Source organism: Oncorhynchus tshawytscha, linkage group LG08, assembly GCF_018296145.1.
Source record: "Oncorhynchus tshawytscha isolate Ot180627B linkage group LG08, Otsh_v2.0, whole genome shotgun sequence".
NCBI lineage: Eukaryota > Metazoa > Chordata > Actinopteri > Salmoniformes > Salmonidae > Oncorhynchus > Oncorhynchus tshawytscha.
The window spans coordinates 69,602,183-69,617,960 of record NC_056436.1 but is presented as its reverse complement, the minus strand read 5'-3'; positions in this window follow the sequence as shown (position 1 = coordinate 69,617,960).

Genomic DNA, 15,778 nt, shown 5'->3' with positions numbered 1-15,778 from the left:
CAGTTATAGAAATGAACTTGATCAAACATTCACTGTCTCATTGTTGTAACTGACCTAGCAGGTCAAATGAAGAGTAATATGTAGGTGACACTGGTCATCACATTATGTTGATGCCTTGATGGACAGTGTTAATGGCTCTTAAAGGGCTTTCAGGATTAAATCAGAACTACCTTAATGTTTATGAAGTATTATCGTTTACAAACGACTGCCTGTTTGCACACACATATCTTATATTGAAACCTATTAGGGGAATCTACAGTATTTTACAATAAATACCGTCGTGCGACTTTGGTTGAATAGAGACCAGAGTCTGTAATATATCATTCTGGCAGACAACCAGTGATTCATTCATAATTACTATTTCTCTCCCTCTAAAGCCGTTTTCTGACAACGACACATTGATTGAGGCTGTGCACTTAATTAGGCCAAATTCCGTTGAGGAATATGAAACTGCAAATCTCTCTTTTTCCCCCTATTAACTGCTGCTGCATTACTCAGGCATCTTCAGACAATGAAACACAAGGAGGGTTTGCTACTCTTGGAAAAACAGATATGCTTTCTGCGTTGTTGCCATGGAAACCTCTTGCCTCTTCTGTTCTCTAGTTGAGCAAGACAGAAGTCTGCCATGACGCCAGGTCAATATTCTCTACTCCCCCTTGCGAAAGACAGGCTCAACTGCTACTTCACTCCTAAGCTAGGTTTTCCAAATGTTTTATTATCTAGAGATGATGGGAACACAGGAGAGGCCTGTATGCTTCCCAGACATGGTCTAAAGTAGTCATGGGTGTATGTCTAAAGGAATCCTATATGATAGCCTACCTGTTTATAGACTGTATTTATGGACTGTGTACTGGTGACTCGATGCACATTAGAGCATTGTTAAATAGTCCTAGTTGTACTATTTTTGACCAGATACAAGGACAGCAAACTAGTTCGTGTATCGCAATCCTTTATGCATCGTCTTTGACACCATCTTCTTAGAATTACCATTAACCGGTTGCTAAGGTGAGAGGTGAGTAAAGGATTTTACCTTTGTGTTGCTATTCAAGAAATAGTGTCTCACCTGACCTTGACATCAAGTGAGTTGACAGCTTTTCTACAAGTTTCCATGAGCTGAAAGAAATGACAACTGAGCATACACACATATTGCATACGATCACACAATCAGTGACTAAATATCCTGTTAAAGTAATGGTTCCCTGACTATACAAACACTAAATACAAAACACAGCCTTTCTGTTTTCTGGTGTGAGAGGAAAGGGAGAGGGAGATGAATGTTTTTGCTCTGCCAGTAAATGTTTAATGTGTGTTGCGAGAGCAGCAGCGGTTCATTACTGGGCTTTGGAACATCAGCGTTCTCCTCTCCTCCACTCCATGGCATGCCACTTGGTTAATTACACCCGGGAAGGGAAGGGAGACATGGTTGTGGCTGCAGGTGGGGGCTGGGTGCTGCAGACTGATTAGACTCCCAGGCTGGGCCCTAGGGCCCCTTATAATGGTGCTCATTTAGCAGGCCCTAATGAAACTGCACTCTTAACACTTATACACAGAGAGTAGACTATATACCTCTTCCAAAACACTTATACACAGAGAGTAGACTAGATACCTCCTCCAAAACACTTATACACAGAGAGTAGACTAGATACCTCCTCCAAAACACTTATACACAGAGAGTAGACTAGATACCTCCTCCAAAACACTAATACACAGAGAGTAGTTTCTACCTTTATCCCCCCACTATAATCCCCATACTTTAATGAAGATTGATTTCCCCCTCCAGGATAGAGAAGCTATCATTTCCATGCCCAGGGACATGTACTAGTCTGTGGCGACCTAAATGCCAGAACTGGACATGAACCTGACACCCTCAACACACAGGGAAACAAACACCTGCCTGGAGGCATTCCCTCCCCCATATGCCCCCTTAGGCACAACTATGATAACATAACCAACAAAAACGGGTCACAACTCCTGCAGCTCTGTCGCATGTTGGAAAGTACATAGTCAATGGTAGGCTTTGAGGGGACTCCTATGGTAGGTACACCTATAGCTCATCTCTTGGAAGTAGTGCTATAGACTACTTTATCACTGACCTCAACCCAGAGTCTCTCAGAGCGTTCAAAGTCAGCCCACTGACACCTCTATCAGATGACAGCAAAATCACAGTCTACTTGAACGGAGCAAAACTCAATCATGAGGCATCAAAGCCAAAGGAACTGAGTAATAACTGAGTAATATTAAGAAATGCTATAGATGGAAGGAATGTAGTGTGGAAACCTACCAAAAAACAATTAGGCAACAAATTCAATCCCTTTTAGACAACTTCCTGAACAAAACGTTCCACTGTAATAGTGAAGGTGTAAACTTGGCAGTAGAAATGTAGCAGGGTGCAAAATGGGCGGCAGAGAAGTCCGGCGCAGGAGAGCAGAACTTGGTAATAACCGGAGATTTATTAAGCAAAACCAACGGCATGCAGAACAACAAGAATAAATGGGCACAAAATAACCCGTTGTGCGCTCCAGGGGACCGTGCACAAGCACCACAATAAACAATCCCACACAAAGACATGGGAGGGAACAGAGGGTTAAATACACAACAAGATAATGACGGAATTGAAACCAGGTGTGAGGAAAAACAAGACAAAACAGATGGAAAATGAAAAGTGGATCGACGATGGCTAGAAGACCGGCGACGCCAAGCGCCGCCCGAACAAGGAGAGGACTCGACATCAGTGGAAGTCGTGACAAGAACATTTAAACAGTATATTTGACCTCTCAGCTTCCCTATCAAATCTAAAAATGTCAACCAAAAAAACGAGGAAAATTAACAACAATGACAAATGGTTTGATGAAAAATGCAAAAACCTAAGAAAGAAATTGGGAAACCTGTCCAACCAAAAACATAGAGAGCCAGAAAACCTGAGTCTACGCCTTCACTATGGTGAATCAGTAAAACAATACAGAAATACACTATGGAAAAAGAGGGAACAGCACGTAAGAAATCAACACAATGTGTCACGCCCTGACCTTAGAGAGACTTGTATATTCTCTATTTGGTTAGGTCAGGGTGTGAATTGGGTGGGCAAATCAATGTTTCTATTTCTTTGTTGGCCTAGTATGGTTCCCAATCAGAGGCAGCTGTTTATCGTTGTCTCTGATTGGGGATCACACTTAGGCAGCCCTTTTTCCCACCTTAGATTGTGGGATCTTGTTTGTGTGTAGTTGCTTTCTGCACTGCATGTAGAGTTACGTTCATTTGTATGCCTACCACGCTGCACCTTGGTCCAATCCATCTTTCAACGAACGTGACAGAAGATCCCACCACCAAGTGACCAAGCAGCGTGCCCAGGAGTGGAGGACATCCTGGACCTGGGAGGAAGTAATGGCAGGGGACAAGTTGGAAGCAGGCGGAGGCAGTGAGAGACGAACGGCGACGAGACCAGGAATCAAGGAAACGACGGAAGCCCGAGAGGCAGCCCCAAAAAAATGTTTGTGGGGAGCACACGTGGTGGCGAGCGGAGCAAAGGTGGGAACAACTCCCTGTAATTACGATGAGGAGTTGGTCACGGTTCAGATACCATGTTTTCCGGTTCTGCGCACCATGCCTCCAGTGCGTACCCTTAGCCCGGTGCGTTCTGTGCCTGCTTTCCGTACTTGCCATGCTAAGGTGAGCATCTGTCCAGGACGGATTGTGCCAGCTCAGCAGTCCTGGTCTCCAGTGCGTCTCCTCGGCCCAGTATATCCTGCGCCGGCTCTACGCACTATGACTCCAGTGCTGCTTTCACAGCACAATGCATCCTGTGCCAGCTCTCCACACTTACCGAGCTAAAGTGGGTATCCAGCCAGAACGCGTTGTGCCAGCTCGACGCACCCGGCCTCCAGTGCGTCTCTCCAGCCTGGTGCGTCCTGTGCCAGTTCCACGCACTCGGCTTCCAGTGATGATCCATGGCACGAAGCCTCCAGTGATGATCTATTGCCCGAAGCCTCCAGTGATGATCCATGGCCCGAAGCCTCCATTGATGATCCATGGCCCAAAGCCTACAGTGGTGATCCATGGCACGAAGCCTCCAGTGAGTGAAGAATTCATAGACTCTAACCACTTCTGGGAAAATTGGAAAACACTTTTTTTTATTTCACCTTAATTTAACTAGGCAGGCCAGTTGAGAACAAGTTTTCATTTACAACTGCGACCTGGCCAAGATAAAGCAAAGCAGTGCGACACAGACAACAACACAGAGTTACACATGGAATAAACAAACGTACAGTCAATAACTAATCTATATACAGTGTGTGCAATTGAGGTAAGATTAGGGAGGTAAGGCAATAAATAGGCCGTAGTGGCGAAGGAATTAATATTTATCAATTCAACACTGGAGTGATAGATGTGCAGAAGATGAATGTGCAAGTAGAGATACTGGGATGCAATGGAGCAATATATATATATATATATATATGAGGATGAGATAGTTGGATGGGCTATTTACAGATAGGCTATGTACAGGTGCACTGATCTGTGAGCTGCTCTGAGAGGGATATATGAGTTTCCAGCTTCAGTGATTTTTGCAATTCGTTCCAGTCATTGGCAGCAGAGAACTGGAAGGAAAGGCAGCCAAAGGAGGAATAGGCTTTGGGGATCACCAGTGAAATATACCTGCTGGAGCACGTGCTATGGGTGGGTGCTGCTATGGTGACCAGTGAGCTGAGATAAGATGGGGCTTTACCTAGCAAAAACTTATAGATGACCTGGAGCCAGTGGGTCTGGCGACGAATATGAAACAAGGGCCAGCCAACGAGAGCATACAGGTCACAGTGGTGGGTAGTATATGGGGCGTTGGTGACAAAACAGATGGCACTGTGATAGACTGCATCCAATTTGCTGAGTGGAATGTTGGAGGCTAATTTGTAAATGACATCGTTGAAGTCTTGGATCGGTAGGATAGTCAGTTTTACTAGGGTAAGTTTGGCAGCATGAGTGAAGGAGGAGTTGTTGCGAAATAGGAAGCAGATTCTAGATTTAACTTTGGATTGGAGATGCTTAATGTGAGTCTGGAAGGAGAGTTTACAGTCTAACCAGACACCTAGGTATTTATAGTTGTCCACATATTCTGAGTCAGAACCGTCCAGAATAGTGATGCTGGACAGGCGGGCAGGTGCGGGCAGTGATCGGTTGAAGAGCATGAATTTAGTTTTACTTGCATTTAAGAGCAGTTGTATGGCATTGAAGCTTGTCTGGGGGTTAGTTATCACAGTGTCCAAAGAAGGGCCAGAAGTTTACAGAATGGTGTCGTCTGCGTAGAGGTGGATCAGATAATCACCAGCAGCAAGAGCGACATCAATGATGTATACAGAGAAAAGAGTCGGCCCTAGCATTGAACCTTGTGGCACCTTCATACAGACTGTCAGAGGTCCGGACAACAGGCCCTACGATTTGACACACTGAACTCTGTCTGAGAAATAGTTGGTGAACCAGGTGAGGCAGTCATTTGAGAAACCAAGGCTGTTGAGTCTGCCGATAAGAATGTGGTCATTGGCAGAGTCTTAAAGCCTTGGCCAGGTCGATGAATACGGCTGCACAGTATTGTCTTTTATCGATGGCGGTTATGATATTGTTTAGTACCTTGAGCGTGGCTGAGGTGCACCCATGACCAGCTCGGAAACTAGATTGCATAGCGGAGAAGGTAAATTGGGATTCGAAATGTTCGGTGATCTGTTTGTTAACTTGGCTTTCGAAGACCTTAGAAAGGCAGGGTAGGATAGATATAGGTCTGTAACAGTTTGGGTCTGTAGCAGCTTTCCAATATTTGGGGATCTCAGACAATACGAAAGAGATGTTGAACAGGCTAGTAATAGGGGTTGTCTAGCCCAGTTGATTTGTAGGGGTCCAGATTTTGCAGCTCTTTCAGAACATCAGCTATCTGGATTTGGGTGAAGGAGAAATGGGGAGGTTTGGACAAGTTGCTGTGGGGGATGCAGAGCTGTTGACCGGGGTAGGGGTAGCCAGGTGGAAAGCATGGCCAGCCATAGAAAATGATTATTGAAATGTTCAATTATTGTGGATTTATCAGTGGTGACAGTGTTTCCTAGCCTCAGTGCAGTGGGAAGCTGGGAGGAGGTGCTCTTATTCTCCATGGATGTTACAGTGTCCCAGAACTTTTTGGAGTTTGTGCTACAGTGTTACAAATCCCTTTGGCCCGGCAGTCTAGGGGGGATGGTAACGAGACCCGTAACATAACTCATGCAAAGTATAGTAGTGAAAAAGTAACAGTGAGAATGAAAAACCACAGACAACTAAATTACCGTCAAACACTCCGGGTTTATTTTTAAACACACGGTAAAGGGGAGCAGGAAAAGGGTCTGAGCTGGACCCAAGGAAAGAAATAATAGGCATTCAAAAACACCCCTAAGCTAGACTACCTGCTTCAACAACAGCTACCTAACTAACCAAAAATACAGTGGGTGGTCCGCCCAGTTCTAACTAGTGTATTTAGACAAAGTTTACCTACGGGTAGTGTATGCCCATGGGCAACTTGTCTTGGTACAAACGGTGCCCACAATTGTTGGGACTGCTGTTGGGACTGTTGGGACTCTGCTGATGTAGGCCCTAACAATTTGTGGGCACCGTTTGTCAGCGTTATAGTACAATTCATGTATTTTTTTGTGTTGTGTTGTGGCTTTTCTGGCATGCATCCCACATCTTTTTTTCCCCCACCAAGTTTTACATGCTAAAATCGCCGCTGATTATTCAAAAATGGAATTAGCTAATCACAGATATCCCCAGACACATACACCTTATCGTTCATAAGTTTGTTTATTTACTCCACACTTATCAATCAGAATGACTAATGACTTGCAGGAGAGAAGTAGCCTATGCTGACAGACCACCTGCCAATAACAAATACTTTTTGCCAGCAGGTCCCAGAGGTTTCCATTACAGCATGACTTCCCTGCACCCAATTAAATACTCCTCACAGCTGTTGTGACAGTTCGTCAATTAATAAGGATTCAGATTTATTAGGGAGGCATGTGAGAACATCATACCTTTGACGGAACCTTCAGTACTGCTTAACCACTGACAAGTTTTAATGGCACCCCTATTCACCTTACCAGTCACAACACACAGTCATAATTGGATAATAACAATTAAACCTGTGATGCACTTTGGAACTGGATCTGTGGTGTCCAATTAGCAATGTACCCCTTTGTACATACTCTCTCTCTCGTTCTCTCTCCCTCTCTTTCTCTCTCTCTGTCCCATATTTTCACCTACTCAGGAAGTGACAGCTAAAGATTACGGGACAGTAAGTGTCTGAAGAGCTGGGGGCGGTTTGTTGATTGGGGAGAAATTGACTGGTGATAGGCCACAGAGCAAAAGGCCTGCAGCCATTCTCCAAAACAATATGTCAAATGCACATGCTGAAGGAATGAGAGCCAATAGAGAGAAAGAAGCCAATATGTGCATGTGGGGAGAGAAAGAGAGAGAGAGCGAGAGAGAGAGAGAGAGAGAGAGAGAGAGAGAGAGAGAGAGAGAGAGAAAGAAAGAGAGAGAGAGAGAGAGAGAGAGAGAGAGAAAGAGAGAGAGAGAGAGAGAGAGAGAGAGAGAGAGAGAGAGAGAGAGAGAGAGAGAGAGATGTTTCTGGTAGCATCATCCAGTTGTTTCTGGTAGCATCATCCAGTTGTTTCTGGTAGCATCATCCAGTTGGTTGTCTCTTTGGCTTGAGTAAACGTAACACGTTGTTGGTGTTATTGTGTGAGCAAAATACTGTACATCAAGTCGCCATAGTGAATCCTGTCCAGACCACAGAGTTCCAGTTTAATCACTGGAGAAAAGCTATTTTCCAGTGAACCAATCCAGGGATCACATTTCAACATTTGATTCCAATCACAGAAATTCTCAGAGAGCCAAAACGTCTCTGGCCGCTGACCCAAAATGTCAAAGCAATCACTCTTTGCACAATAACATGAACAATATAGCTAGGATGACGCAAGCACTTGGTATGAAAACATCAATAATTAAGTTACATATTAGAGTGTAGAGTATTGGAGGAATATGCAGGAGATTTTTTGACTCTCAAGTTAATTTATATTAATTTGATCCATTTCCCCTCACACTGTGCAATGCAGGACATTTGTGGGAGTTTGTAACAACCCAGAATGGCTTTAATCCAGTTAGAGTGATTGTTAATGACAGCCTATGTGTTTAATCCAGTTAGAGTGATTGTTAATGCCTATGTGTTTAATCCAGTTAGAGTGATTGTTAATGCCTATGTGTTTACTCCAGTTAGAGTGATTATTAATGCCTATGTGTTTAATCCAGTTAGAGTGATTGTTAATGCCTATGTGTTTAATCCAGTTAGAGTGATTGTTAATGCCTATGTGTTTAATCCAGTTAGAGTGATTATTAATGCCTATGTGTTTAATCCAGTTAGAGTGATTGTTAATGCCTATGTGTTTAATCCAGTTAGAGTGATTGTTAATGCCTATGTGTTTAATCCAGTTAGAGTGATTCTTAATGCCTATGTGTTTAATCCAATTAGAGTGATTGTTAATGCCTATGTGTTTAATCCAGTTAGAGTGATTGTTAATGACAGCCTATGTGTTTACTCCAGTTAGAGTGATTATTAATGCCTATGTGTTTAATCCAGTTAGAGTGATTGTTAATGCCTATGTGTTTAATCCAGTTAGAGTGATTGTTAATGCCTATGTGTTTACTCCAGTTAGAGTGATTGTTAATGCCTATGTGTTTAAACAAGTTAATCGCAAATGGGTCTTCCAATTGGACAATGGCCCCAAGCATACTTCCAAAATTGTGGCAAAATGGCTTAAGGACAACAAAGTCAAGGTATTGGAATGGCCATCACAAAGCTCTGACCTCAATCCCATAGAAAATGTGTGGGCAGAACTGAAAACATGTGTGTGAGTAAGGAGGCCAACAAACCTGACTTTGGTACACCAGCTCTGTCAGGAGGAATGGGCCGAAATTCACCCAACTTACTGTGGGAAGCTTGTAGAAGGCTACCCAAAACATTTGACCCAAGTTAAACAATTTAAAGGCAATGCTACCAAGTACTAATTGAGTGTTTGTAAACTTCTGACCCACTGGGAATGTGATGAAAGTATTAAAAGCTTAAATAAATTACTTTCTACTATCATTCTGACATGTCACATTCTTAAAATAAAGTGGTGATCCTAACTGGCCTAAAACAGGGAATTTTTACTAGGATTAAATGTCAGGAATTGTGAAAAAACTGAGTTTAAATGTATTTGGCTAAGGTGTATGTAAACTTCCAACTTCAACTGTTTTTAGATTGTTGGGCCAAATGTTTACATTTTGAATATTGTTTTAATTTTAGACATTCAGTTACATGGTATTGTTTAAATATTCCCCATGTAATATTAATGGAGACCTAACATGGCTGCCATAGAATGTTGTAGTGTCATGTAAATGCATCATGATGCAGAAACCACATTGGCCCAACTCTCTAGATACATGGTTCTGATGGAACCAGATAAAAGGTTCAACATGAAAAAACAAATTAGCTCACAGTTCTAAAAGATTCCAAATTATCAAAATCAAGAGAACAGTAAATAGTGTAATTTCCCTCTTTGATGTGGGAATTAAATATTTATCAAGAGCAGAGTTTTCTTTCATCACTCGTCAAAGAGGCGCCTTTGAGAGATAAAGGTCCAATAAATTCTGAATTTGTTTTCAATTTCAATTTGAATGGTAAGAAGGGAGTTGGGGTGTGTAGTACGTGCAGTATGCGATCTACTTGGGCGGCATGGCAATGTGTAGTCCTCGAGTGGCTGCAAAACACTCCTAATAGTTATTGAATTGTTTTGATATCTGGCCCGTGCCCAAGGGGAAAGCTCTGACCCCTCCAGTCTCATTATATCCAAAGATACTCCAATGCCATTGAAGTGATTGTTTTTTGGTTCACTGGGATTTCCATTGCTTTCAGTTGTAATGATCACACTTGGCGCTGGGAAAGAGGTTGATAATGAGCGAAGGACATAATCAGATTCAGGGACTTGCTAATCACACTGTCTTGTCTCTGCTCTGCCAGAGGAGTGATCCTGTTCAGGAACAGTTTAAAGTGCCATTAGAAGAAGGGTGGCCTCTGTCACAGTCACACTCACGCTGGTAGTCCAGCAGTTAGAGGTGAGCCGAGCCAGCAACCGGGGGGTTGCCAGTTCAAATCACTGGTCTGATCAGAAAAATCTAACGGGATGTGAGCTGGCAACCAGAGGGTTGCTGGCATTAAATCCTAGTTGCCATTGCCTGCTGTTGTGCCCTTCAGCAAGGCACTTAACCTCCCACAACAGCTCCCTGGGTGCCCAGTGTGAACTGCACCTCTCCAAAACATCTATACTGTATGTCTTTCGAAGGGATTCGGTTAAAAGTGGAAGTCAAATTTTAGTTGGACCAATAAAGTGATCTTAATTACATTTCCAGCATGTTAATCTTGGCTCTGGTTCACTTATACCACAGACGGCATGTTAGCCATGTCACTCTGTGCTAGCATGAGGGCAGAACATCATTCCACAGACGGCATGTTAGCCATGTCCTGCTGTGCTAGCGTGAGGACAGAACATCATTCCACAGACGGCATGTTAGCCATGTCACTCTGTGCTAGCATGAGGACAGAACCTCATTCCACAGATGGCATGTTAGCCATGTCCTGCGGTGCTAGCGTGAGGAGAGAACATCATTCGTGTGGGCAGGCATGAGAGTGACGGGAATTGGACGCTGGTGTGTGGCTCAACTACATTATCCTCAAATCCATTTAAAACAAAAAGTCAATTGCATGGCCACTGTTACATAAAGTAACTTCAGAAAGTATACAAACCCTTTGAATTTTTCCACATTTTGTTTTGTTACAGGCTTTCAGCCTGCATTTAAAATTGATTAAATTGAGATTTTGTGTCACTGGTCTACACACAACATCCCATAATGTCAAAATGAAATTATGTTGAAAAGTTTAAATGTCTTGAGTCAATAAGTACAGTTGAAGTTGGAAGTTTACATAAACTTAGGTTGGAGTCATTAAAACTCGTTTTCAACCAGGTGACTGTGCCTTTTAACAGCTTGGAAAATTCCAGAAAATTATGTCATGGCTTTAGAAGCTTCTGATAGGCTAATTGACATCATTTGAGTTAATTGTAGGTGTACCTGTGGATGTATTTCAAGGCCTACCTTCAAGCTCAGTGCCTCTTTGCTTGACATCATGGAAAAATCTAAATAAATCAGCCAGGACCTCAGAAAAACGTCCACAAATCTGGTTCATCCTTGGGAGCAATTTCTAAACGCCTGAAGGTACCACGTTCATCTGTACAAACAATAGTACGCAAGTATAAACACCATGGGACCACTCAGCCATCATAACGCTCAGGAAGGAGACACATTCTGTCTCCTAGAGATGAACGTACATTATTTATTTATTTTGCTCCTTTGCACCCCATTATTTTTATTTCTACTTTGCACATTCTTCCATTGCAAAACTACCATTCCAGTGTTTTACTTGCTATATTGTATTTACTTTGCCACCATGGCCTTTTTTGCCTTTACCTCCCTTCTCCCCTCATTTGCTCACATTGTATATAGACTTGTTTATACTGTATTATTGACTGTATGTTTGTTTTACTCCATGTGTAACTCTGTGTCGTTGTATCTGTCGAACTGCTTTGCTTTATCTTGGCCAGGTCGCAATTGTAAATGAGAACTTGTTCTCAACTTGCCTACCTGGTTAAATAAAGGTAAAATTAAAAATTAAAAAATAAATAAATAAAGTGTGAAAAGTGCAAATCAATCTCAGTACAACAGCAAAGGACCTTGTGAAGATGCTGGAGGAAACAGGTACAAAGTATCTATATCCACAGTAAAACGAGTCCTATATCGACATAACCTGTAAGGCCGCTCAGCAAGGAAGAAGCCACTGCTCCAAAACCACCATAAAAATGCCAGACTATGGTTTGCAACTGCACATGGGGACAAAATTGTACTTTTTGGAGAAATGTCCTCTGGTCTGATGAAACGAAAATAGAATTGTTTGGGCATAATGACCATCATTATGTTTGGAGGAAAAATGGGGAGGCTTGCAAGCCGAAGAACACCATCCGAAACGTGAAGCATGGGGGTGGCAGCATCATGTTTTGGGGTTGCTTTGCTGCAGTAGGGACTGGTGCACTTCACAAAATTGATGGCATCGTGAGGTAGGAAAATGATGTGGATATATTGAAGCAACATCTCAAGACATCAGTCAGGAAGTTAAAACTTGGTCGCAAATGGGTCTTCCAAATGGACAATGACCCCAAGCATACTTCCAAAGTTGTGGCAAAGTGTCTTAAGGACAACAAAGTCAAGGTTTTGTAGTGGCCATCACAAAGCTCTGACCTCAATCCCATAGAAAAGTTGTGGGCAGAACTGAAAAAGAGTGTGAGAGCAAGGAAGACTACAATCCTGACTTAGGTACACCAGCTCTGTCAGGAGGAATGGGCCAAAATTCACCCAACTTATTGTGGGAAGCTTGTGGAAGGTTACCCAAAACGTTTGACCCAAGTTAAACAATTTAAAGGCAATGCTACCAAATACTAATTGAGTGTTTGTAAACTTCTGACCCACTGGGAATGTGATGAAAGAAATAAAAGCTGAAATAAATCATTCTCTCTACTATTATTCTGACATTTCACATTCTTAAAATAAAGTGGTGATCCTAACTGGCCTAAGACAGGGAATTTCTACTAGGATTAAATGTCAGGAATTGTGAAAAAGTGAGTTTAAATGTATTTGGCTAAGGTGTATGTAAACTTCCCACTTCAACTGTATTCCACCCCTTTGTTATAGCAAGTCTAAATAAGTTCAGGAGTAAAAATGTGTTTAACAAGTTGAATGGACTCACTCTGTGTGCAATAATAGTGTTTAACCTGATTTTTGAATGACTACCTCATCTCTGTACCCCACACACAATTATCTGTAAGATCCCTCAGTCGAGCAATGAATTTCAAACAGAGATTCAACCACAAATACCAGGGAGGTTTTCAAATAGCTCACAAAGAATGGCTCCTATTGGTAGAAGGGTAAAAATAAAGAAAAGCAAAGACACTGAATATTTCTTTGAGCATGGTGAAGTTATTACTTACATTTTGGAATGTGTATCAATACACCCAGTCACTACAAAGATACAGGAATCCTTCCTAACTCAGTTGCCGGAGAGGAAGGAAACCGTCAAAAGTGACTTTAAAACAGTTACAGAGTTTAATGGCTGTGATAGGATCAACAACATTGTAGTTACTCCTCAATAATAACCTAATTGACAGAGTGAAAAGAAGGAGGCCTGTACAGTAAACAAATATTCCAAAACATGCATCCTGTTTGCAACAAGGCTTTAAAGTAATACTGCAAAAAAATAACTTGTTGTCCTGAATACAAAGTTATGTATGGGGCAAATCCAATACAACACATTTCTATGTATCACTCTCCATATTTTCAAGCATAGTGGTGGCTGCATCATGTTATGGGTATGCTTATAATCGTTAAGAACTGGGGAGTTTTTCAGGATAAAATATTTACGGAATGGAGCTAAGCACAGGCAAAATCCTAGAGGAAAACCTGCTTCGGTTTGCTTTTCACCAGACACTGGGAGATTAATTCACCTTTCCGCAGGACAATAACCTAAAACACAATGCCAAATCTACACTAGAGTTGTTACCAAGAAGACAGTAAATGTTCCTGAGTGGAGTTACAGTTTTGACTTTTATCTACATGAATGACAAGACCTAAAAATGGTTGTCTAGCAATAATTACCAATGATTATGACAGAGCTTATAGAATTTTGAAAAGGCTAATGGGCAAATGTTGTGGAAGGAGCTTTAGCCTTGTTCACATTCGCATTTTGAAGGGACTCAATTCCATTTTTTTTGCATATCCGTCTCGAATCTCTTCTTGTTATTTTAGTCTGAACAGCCAACAAACATATGGAATCGGATATTTGAAGCCACATTTCCAACCACCTTTGTAGGTGGTTTGAAGTCAGATAAAAATCAGATTTCTGGCCGTGTGACTTGTGTCTGAATGGTCAAATCTGATTTATTTGCCCTCAAGTGGTTTTTATACTGTTATTTGGCACATTATGTTCCTTGCAAGCTACTCACTCTGTTGACAGTTTGATAAGAACATGTGGTAGCTAACTAGCTTGTTCATTGTTTACAAAGAAATTAGTGAATGTGCTAGAAAGCTAAACAGCCACCTAGATAGCTAGTTGACTGCTGTGGCTAGTCAAAAAGGACTGGTTTTGAAAGTTGGATAATTTTTTGAGGCTTTAAAAGTGTTTCCTTACAGTATGATTCTTAACATTAACAGCAACCGGGTAGAATACATGTGTTTCTGCCATTTTCCTTCTTTCAGACACGTCCCCTCTGGGTGAGCTTTTAAAGGATGGACTCATTATACTCCAGCGTCATATAGGAAAATATGTTATAAAGCGACTCCAGGTCTCCTATGCAGGATAACATGTTATAAAGGGACTCCAGGTCTCCTATGCAGGATAACATGTTATAAAGGGACTCCAGCATCATATGGGATAACATTTTATAAAGGGACTCCAGCGTCATATAGGATAACATGTCATAAAGGCACTCCAGCGTCATATAGGATAACATGTTATAAAGGGACTCCAGGTCTCCTATGCAGGATAACATGTTATAAAGCGACTCCAGGTCTCCTATGCAGGATAATATGTTATAAAGGGACTCCAGGTCTCCTATGCAGGATAACATGTTATAAAGCGACTCCAGGTCTCCTATGCAGGATAACATGTTATAAAGGGACTCCAGCGTCATATAGGATAACATGTTATAAAGGGACTCCAGCGTCATATAGGATAACATGTTATAAAGGGACTCCAGGTCTCCTATGCAGGATAACATGTTATAAAGAGACTCCAGGTCTCCTATGCAGGATAACATGTTATAAAGGGACTCCAGCTTCATATAGGATAACATGTTATAAAGGGACTCCAGCGTGATATAGGATAACATGTTATAAAGGGACTCCAGGTCTCCTATGCAGGATAACATGTTATAAAGAGACTCCAGGTCTCCTATGCAGGATAACATGTTATAAAGGGACTCCAGCTTCATATAGGATAACATGTTATAAAGGGACTCCAGCGTCATATAGGATAACATGTTATAAAGGGACTCCAGCTTCATATAGGATAACATGTTATAAAGGGACTCCAGGTCTCCTATGCAGGATAACATGTTATAAAGGGACTCCAGCATCATATGGGATAACATGTTATAAAGGGACTCCAGGTCTCCTATGCAGGATAACATGTTATAAAGGGACTCCAGGTCTCCTATGCAGGATAACATGTTATAAAGGGACTCCAGCGTCATATGGGATAACATGTTATAAAGGGACTCCAGGTCTCCTATGCAGGATAACATGTTATAAAGGGACTCCAGCATCATATGAGATCACATGTTATAAAGGGACTCCAGCGTCATATAGGATAACATGTCATAAAGGGACGCCAGATCTCCTATGCAGGATAACATGTTATAAAGGGACTCCAGGTCTCCTATGCAGGATAACATGTTATAAAGCGACTCCAGGTCTCCTATGCAGGATAACATGTTATAAAGGGACTCCATGTCTCCTATGCAGGATAACATGTTATAAAGGGACTCCAGCTTCATATAGGATAACATGTTATAAAGGGACTCCAGCTTCATATAGGATAACATGTTATAAAGGGACTCCAGCATCATATGAGATA